This window comes from Sorex fumeus, unplaced genomic scaffold (assembly GCF_029834395.1).
Source record: "Sorex fumeus unplaced genomic scaffold, SorFum_2.1 ptg000037l, whole genome shotgun sequence".
In the NCBI taxonomy this organism is placed as follows: domain Eukaryota; kingdom Metazoa; phylum Chordata; class Mammalia; order Eulipotyphla; family Soricidae; genus Sorex; species Sorex fumeus.
In genome coordinates, this window is record NW_026606094.1 from 43,266,557 (window position 1) to 43,275,131 (window position 8,575).

The window sequence follows — 8,575 nt, forward strand, 5'->3', positions numbered from 1 at the left end:
CTGAGCTAAAATAGAGAAGTTTCCATCTAAGAAGGTAGCTTATGGTTCCTAAGGCATACGTAGTGGGAAAATATTTCGCGGCCGCGTTAGCAGCCGCGGCTCCGGAAAGAGTCCCTGGCACTGGCGAGGAGTTGGGAATGTCTCCTGTTTGGAATTGGAGCCGTTCAGCTTTGTTGCCCAGAGCTGGGGCTCCATGCCCGTCCCGCGCAGCTCAGGGGTTGAAAACCGGCTGTCTAGGGGCTGGATCTAGGTGCGCATGCCCAGAAAGGGTCCCAGGCCCTTGGAGGCGGGCTGTACCTGTTTGAAATTGGAGCCGTTCAGCTTTGTTGCCCAGAGCTGGGGCTCCGTGCCCGTCCCGCGCAGCTCAGGGGTTGAAAACCGGCTGTCTAGGGGCTGGATCTAAGTGCACATGCCCAGAAAGGGTCCCAGGCCCTTGGAGGTGGGCTGTACCTGTTTGAAATTGGAGCCGTTCAGCTTTGTTGCCCAGAGCTGGGCCTCTGTGCCCGTCCCACGCAGCTCAGGGGTTGAAAACTAAACTGGCTTTTTAATGCAGTGTTTATAGTTTAGTTGATATATAGTTTTTTATATATAAATATAACAATGGACTACCAATGGAGCTAATGGGTTGTTCTTGGGAATTACGCTTTTAAATAGAAAGCCCCACTTTTAAGAACCAGAGAGATAGTACAGGAGTAAGGCACTTACCTTTCAGACAACCAAGCCTGGTTTGCGTCCCTGAAGGCTGTATATGCTCCCTGAGGACCACGAGGAATGATCCCAGAGCAGAGCACAGAAAGGAGGAAGGAAGGCAGGGAGGCAGGGAGGCAGGGAGGCAGGGAGGCAGACAGGCAGACAGGCAGGCAGGAAGGCAGGAAGGCAGGAAGGCAGGAAGGCAGGAAGGCAGGCAGGAAGGCAGGCGGGAAGGCGGGAAGGAGGGAAGGAGGGAAGGAGGGAAGGAGGGAGGGAGGGAGGGAGGGAGGGAGGGAGGGAGGGAAAGAAGGAAGGAAGGAGGGAGGGAAAGAAGGAAGGAAGGAAGGAAGGAAGGAAGGAAGGAAGGAAGGAAGGAAGGAAGGAAGGTAGATGATCTCTTTAAAGCATAAGAGAGAATGAAGAACTAGAACATAGCTCTGGTAGAACACATGCTTTCCTAATTAAAAGCCATGGGTTCAATTTCCAGCATCCACCCACCCACACACAGAATAAAACAGAGTATGATTTTTTAAATATACTATAAATCTTTTGAGTATATGGCTACTGTTGATTCTCTAAGTCTGGTTTTTGGGGTCTTTTGTTGGTGGCCTTTGCTCTAATCCCTTTTCTTTTATCTTAGTTATCTATTTGTCAACATCCTGTAGAAGGCAGTTTTTGGTTAGCTTCCGATTTGTCTCAGTTTAGAATAAGAGTTAAAGAAAAAAAACTCCTTTCAAAATTGAAAAAACAACACTATGTCTAAATTTATGGCTTTAAAAGGGCTTCTGATGTTTTCTCATTTGTGCCACCCACAGAATTTCTAAAGTCTGAACTTGGTTTTAATTTCCTACAGAACTCTGTAGTTGGAGAGAAACCTTTCCAAGGTTTTGAGATTCTGCCAGTTTCTGAGACATTTTTATTGGCTACAAGTTATGATTGAAATTATGCACTTGCTATTCAGTTTAATATGTTAAGAAAGACTTCTAAATAGGCTGCCTCAGGCTCCTCAGTGCTCTCAGAATAAAAACTGTATAACAATGTAGGAGAGAAAGAACAAGGTCAAAGGAAATCACTCAAGTAACCCAAAGAATTTATTTTTGCATTCACCCAAAATTTTTATAATTATTTTTATGCTTCTGTCATGGACACTCTCCTTTTATCCTTTAACCTAAATATCTGTTATTCCTACATTTGGAGTTTCAAAACATAACAAAGGAATTCTGATATCTATACATGTATATACTTGTACATGTATGTGTGTTTATGTATAATATACATACCTACATAAGAGTTGCTGTAGCACAAAACCATAGCTCCTCAAAACAATGAAAAATGAAAAAGTAGAATAAAATATAAATTTTGGAGAAAATCTAACTATGAATATATATAAACTCCAATATTTCAGACTTCTCACTTCCTGTTTCTTTCATCATCTCGATTTCCGGCAGCAAAGGTATGCCCAATATCATGACTATATTTGCTTCTACTCAGGAATTCTGAGTTCTCACATATAAAAAGCAAAGGATATTATGAGTTCACAAAGCAAAACTTTCATATATAAGAAAATGCCGCATTCATGGTTATCTTCAACAGAACCAAAAAGGTCACAGAGGAAAGAGCATTTGAGAAAAACTATGATAAGGTGTTGACTGAAAGATTAAATGATCCTATCTGATATTTTGTAAGACCTAATATAAAGAGCAAAGACATAATTCTGGTCAATAAAGTTGAAAGAAAAGAGGTTTATTTTTACAATCTAGCTTTCCTCCATAAGTTGGTTTCCATGGCCACGGGCTTGTCAGACAGCAGATATGGTTAATGGTGACCCTGGGGATGCCACGACATAGGTCTCCATTTCTTTGTCCCTATTTGAAAAAGAGCCAAATTGCTTCTTGAAGTTGTCTGAGAAGAAAAATTTCCCCAGAGACTAATACTCTACTCTCTGATCAGCAAAACCTTCAATTAAAGGAGCAGACAGCAATTCTTGGTTTGTCTACAATCTAAAACCGTCTTAGGGAGTAAGATTTAAAGGTGCCAAGAAATTATTCCCCTAAGTCTGAAACTGAAAAATAAATCCATCTCCCTATCAAACAACTCAAATGTATTCTGATTAATATTCTGAAGTTCCAGGGGTTTTTTTCTGAATCTTGGTTACATCATCCATAAACAAAAAGGTTGTACTCAGTCTCTTTTGTTTCAGCACAGATTCTGCTCTCTGATCCAGCAGTTTCTGTTCCACTATAAATACCTCTCATGATCCCTCCTCTCCTATGTCCCTTTTCTGGTGCTATTCACAAAAGTTGGCTCCAGCACCCAACAGGACTAGCTTCTGGTCTATAAAATCCAAAGTCACATTATTTCTTCACCTTTCAACTTGCATTCTTAGCCTAACTGATGACCTAAACACTTAAGTTTTTGTCTGTTTTGGGTTTTAAACCACAAGCAGTGGTGGTGAAAGCTATTCCAAGGACAGTCAGCAGGCTCATCCCCAGCAATACTTAGAACACCATGTGGTACTGAGGATGGAATTCAAGGCTCTTGCATGCTCATGGCACCATGTGTTCATCTACTAATTTCTCGTTTAAATATAACTTTCAAATCAATATTCCCAAACTGCAAGCTTTGTCTTCCCATTTTCAAATCAGCTGCTGCCCACAAGTTCTTTCTTTAGTATTGGAAGCTCTGTCCTAGATATCTGGAAACTCACTTACTTTAGTACATACAAACTGGCCACTTCTTTTATGTTAGGCATAATACTATATACTCAGAACTCAAGTAAGGCACAATCAAAGAGTTTTCCTTCTACTTTCTCTACCATGTATTTATTCAATAATTCTTTTTTTTAATTTATTTTTTATTAGTGAAACACCATGAGGTACAGTTGTAGATTTACAAATTTTCGTGCTTGGATTTTGGTCATACCATGATCAAATACCCATCCCTCCACCAGTGCCCATTTTCCACCACCATGGATAATATCCCTCCCCCCCATCTCCCCCTGCCACTATGGCAGGGCATTCCCTTTTGTTCTCTCTCTCCTTTTGGGTGTTGTGATCAGCAAAAGAGGCATTGAGTGGCAAACATGTTCAGTCCAGTCTACTTTCAACCTGCATCTCCCCTCCTGGGAGGATCCTCCAAACACCCTCCATTTGGTGCTCCCTTCTCTATCTGAACTGTCCTTTCCCCTAGAATTGGGCTCCTATTATTTCCTCCAAAACCATCTCTCCTTGAGTAGTTTGTGTAGAAGTGGGAACCCCAAGTTCAATTCATAGCACTTCAAATTTCCCTGAACAGCACTGAGAGCAACTCTGGCACTATGCCAGAAGTAACTAACCCCAGAAAGCTATTATGGGTGATATCCCCCCCAAAAGAATATCTTCCCTTGAAATTTTCCCACTCTTCCCATTATATCTCTCTTGGTCTTATACTTATATTCAAAGTTATACAGGAATCCTTTGTTTCTTCTTTTTCCTTCACATGCTAGATTCTACCAAATATTTCATAATATTACTTTTATTTCATAATGGACATTCAGGAGGTGTTTACTAAATGCTAAGCATGTTGCTGAAAAAGAAGATATAAAATTACAGTACACAGATTCTCTTTCTTCAATAACTGAGGGTAGAGGATGAGAAAGAAATGGGAAATCATGCATTACAATGCAGGATAATAAGCATTATAATGAGTCTAAGAGAGGTCACTACTCTGACATTGCAGACTCAGATAATTAGGAGAGAAAGTGATATGTGAGCTGCCTTGTGAAGCATGGCATGGTATGAGCCAATTGGATAGGGGCATCCAAGACAGAACAATAGCAAGTGGTCCAATAGAACTGAGGTCTGAGCATAGAGACTGTGCTCAGGGAAAGCAGAACTAGGTTACATCAATCATAAGGCTAACGATGTGTTATAGTTGAATTGTGACTCACTCAAAAAAAAAGTTATATTGAAGTTCTGATTTCTGGTGTCAGAAAATGTGACCTTATTTAGAAGTAGAGCCTTTGGAGATGCAACCAAATTGAGATGATATCACTAGAATGAGCTCTTGCTCTAAAATCACTAGTGTCCTCCTAAGAAGAGGGAAAATTCATGTGAAGAGAGAGACACGTGGAAAATGCCATGTAGCAACAGAATCAGAGACCAAAGTCCTGAAGCTGCCAGCAAAGGATGCTGGAGGCAATCAGAAGCTAGAAAGTGCCATCCCCTAAAGACTTTGGAAGGAACAAAACCTTAACAAAATCTTGACTTCAAGTTCTTGGACCCAAATGCTGTTAGAAAACACATAACTTTTTTTTTAACAGCACAGACTTTGTGGTGTTTTGTTACAGCAGCCCTGAAATATATGACTATGTGCAATATTTAAAAAACAAACAAGAGAGATCTGGAGCAATTGTACAGCAGATAGGGGGCTTGCCTTGCATGTGGCTGGCCCAACTTCAATCCTCAGCATCCTGAATGGTCCCCAGAGCACCACCAGGAGTAATTCTTTTTTTTTTCTTTCTGGGTCTCACCCGGCAATGCGCAGGAGTTACTCCTGGCTCATGAACTCAGGAATTACTCCTGGCGGTTCTCAGGGGACCATATGGGATGCTGGGAATCAAACCCGGGTTGGCCGTGTGCAAGGCAAATGCCCTACCCACTGTGCTAATACTCCAGCCCCCGGGAGTTATTCTTGAGTGCAGAGTCAGTAGTAAACCCTAAACATCATGGGGTGTGGCTCACCACCCCCAACCACCACCACCAAAAAAAAAAGGTCCATTTGGGTCAGAGAAATAGTAGAAATAGTATAGAAGGTAAGATGTTTACCTTGCAGATGTTTACAGGAGATCTGTGTTTAATCTCCAGCACCACATATGGTCTTTGAGCACTACCAGGAATGATTCCTGAGTAAAAAACCAGAAATGTCACTACTCACCCAAAATGTACAATCATGGTCAGAGGAATGGTTTAGAGCACTTACCTTGAATATGTGAGACTCTGGCTTGATTGCAAAAAAAGAAAATATTCACATCCATTTTTATGTTCCATTCCTACATCCAGCATAATAATGTACCTCATGTCAATATCTATATTGTCAATAAATTTTCACTTATAGGTTTTCATATACAATCTGAACCTTTATTTTGACTATTCTAAAACTGAAAATATTATATAGACATTTCCATATTGCTGAAATAGTGATATATCTTACCATCTATAGGGGTTTAATCCTCATTTATGTCTTACAACTGCTGCTAATCTGACTTGAAACCAAGTTCTTCAAAATCTTCCAGACAGAATTTGCATCTGTTAATCAGTATTGGCTCTACTATCTGAGACCTTTTTAAATTAAATTCTCTACCTGGATATTTTTCTGGTGTCTATTGTGTGTTTATTTGTTTATCATATAATACATATGATATTCTATCATATATACATGGAGGGATAACTGGTTTGTTTCTCTGAAAAATTGTAACTAATAGATTATTTCTCATTTTCTCATAAACTTAAGGCTTATCTTTCTGGATGTCTATCCAGAAGACCTATATACCTTGAGCATTTTTTATATTTTTAATAAATAAAATTATATTATCTTAAAATTGGTCTTGTCTCCCATATGCTAAAGTTTGATCTTGTGATTATGCCATGACCTTTCCAATATATCCTGGGAGTCTGCTGGATTAAAATACTCCCAAATTAGAGTTGCCTGAATATCTTTTCTACAAAGTTCCTATAATAGTCCCTTATTCTCTGTGTCAAATCAAGATCCTAAAGAACAAATAATATAAAGAACTAAAAAGTATATGGAAACTGATTCCACAATCAAGTGCTACTTATAACTGATGTGACCTTAAGCAAATGTTTTCATGATTTGGGCCTGTTTCCTCGCCTATAAAATGGACATAAGAATATCAGGATCATAATATATTTATCATAGTTACCTGTTGCTGAGTAATTAATCACCACAAAATTAGTGGTTGAAAACCATAATCATTTACTTTGTCCAAAATCTGCCATTTGAACTCCTGACCACAAGCCTGCAAGGGGTTGGGGGTGGGGAACCTGGAGGAACTTGATTCCGTACCAGAACGCAACAACTGGAGAGATCCCAAAGTTAGGGGCTGGACTGATCTGAAAAGAACTTTCCACTCAGTTGTCTGGCAAATTGTAGCTTTTAACTGTTTCAGCTGAGGTCTCCTGAAGAGAATAGTGTCTAGGTTCTAAGATTCCGTTTCTTCCCAAGAAGAACTTGTATGTAATCAAATAGGGAACTCTTGCATACAAAGCATGTGGTCAGTCTTTTGAGTGATCTCTCTGGCCCAGGGGTTACACTCTGAGTTGAGGGTTTAAGTTTAGGTAGTGGCGCTCACCAGGCCTCATTATAATGCTCACACACCTGCTCACCAGGGGTCACTGCGGGGCTCACAAAGGTGCCTGCCAGGGGTTGCACTTCCTGGCCATGGAACTTGCACTTCATTTTTAGTTGCAGTTCTCATGGGTGGGGGGGGAGGGTGCTTACCCTTTCCATGGTGCTTACACACACCTGACTGCAGTGCAGCCGGAAATTGCTTACAACACCAGGGATCACAGACAGCAGAGCAGCAAGGCTCAAACTGCAAAGCTGCCAGGATCATGCTTGTCCCATGTGGAACACAGGGAATTTGAACTCCTGACCACAAGCCTGCAAGGCAAGAGCTCTAAGCCATATGTTATTGCTTCAGCCTGAACTTGCTTCTATTTAAAAGGTATTTAAACAGCTAATTATGTATACCTGTTTATTCTTGATATTTAACCACCTGCAGGAATTGAAGTCTCGATTTTTTATGCAAGGTATAGCTAGGTAGATTTGAGGAAAATAGCCCCCAAAAGAAGGTATTTTCAAATTCTTATTCTAACTTAATTTAAAGGATTCTTCCACACCTTGATAAAATTTTAATTCAAACAGCCTTTAACCAATTGTTTGTGTTAAAATCCAAGTGTTGGCATTTTAATCTGTGTTTAGGAAAAAGCACTAAATAATTTATGTTTATACTTCTTTCAAGTTTTAGGGGCTTGCAATCAATGTTTTGCTTCAGAAGAATCAGAGAAACGGCAAGATTCTGTAAATAAGACGTTTGTTCCAAAGACAAGTATTTATTCAGAAATCTTGCTTTAATTTTGAGAAAATCGTTGCTTTGCTATCATTCACAGGCATTTTTCTACTGAACAGTTGATGCCTGGGATAATGAAAAATATAATGATTTGCATTTGTTCATTGAATATTTCCAACTCCACAAGGGAGATTTTGTCTCCTTGATCTTAGTACAGATTAGTTTTTTGTTTGTTTATTTAGATTTTTTTAATAGAATAAAGCAAATAATCTTGGAAAAATGAATTCTGCTAGGGCGTATATTTTTTCCTAATGATATCTACCACCTGAACTTCTAAGTTATCCATTTTGGATACCATTGCAAGTGTTCCAAAAGCAGGGTAAAAAAAATCAAGGGGAAAAAAATGGCACAAGTCAAAGGGATCTAATTTATAATGAACATTTTTCTTTGGTATTTCCAAACTTCATTTGAGAAAAAGAATTCTTACCACATCCTAACTAATACCAGCTATTGTACTATGATCTTAATGTTAAGCATATGACAAGCTCACTCTTTCTCATACCAAACAAACAGTCCTACAGCTCAACACCTAGCATCTATGAAATCTACCACTTTATTAATCTTATTTCAGATTAATACAACACTTGCCCCTCAAATACTCATATTTCTCTTTATTCAACCTATATTCCAGTCAATCATTAAATCACTCCCCTGTGTGACTCTCAACTGTTTTTCTTCTCTCTTCCCTTAGTCATTTGGAAAAACTCAAATTCATTAAATTCTACTCTGTCTACTCCACCTAGATAACTGATCTTA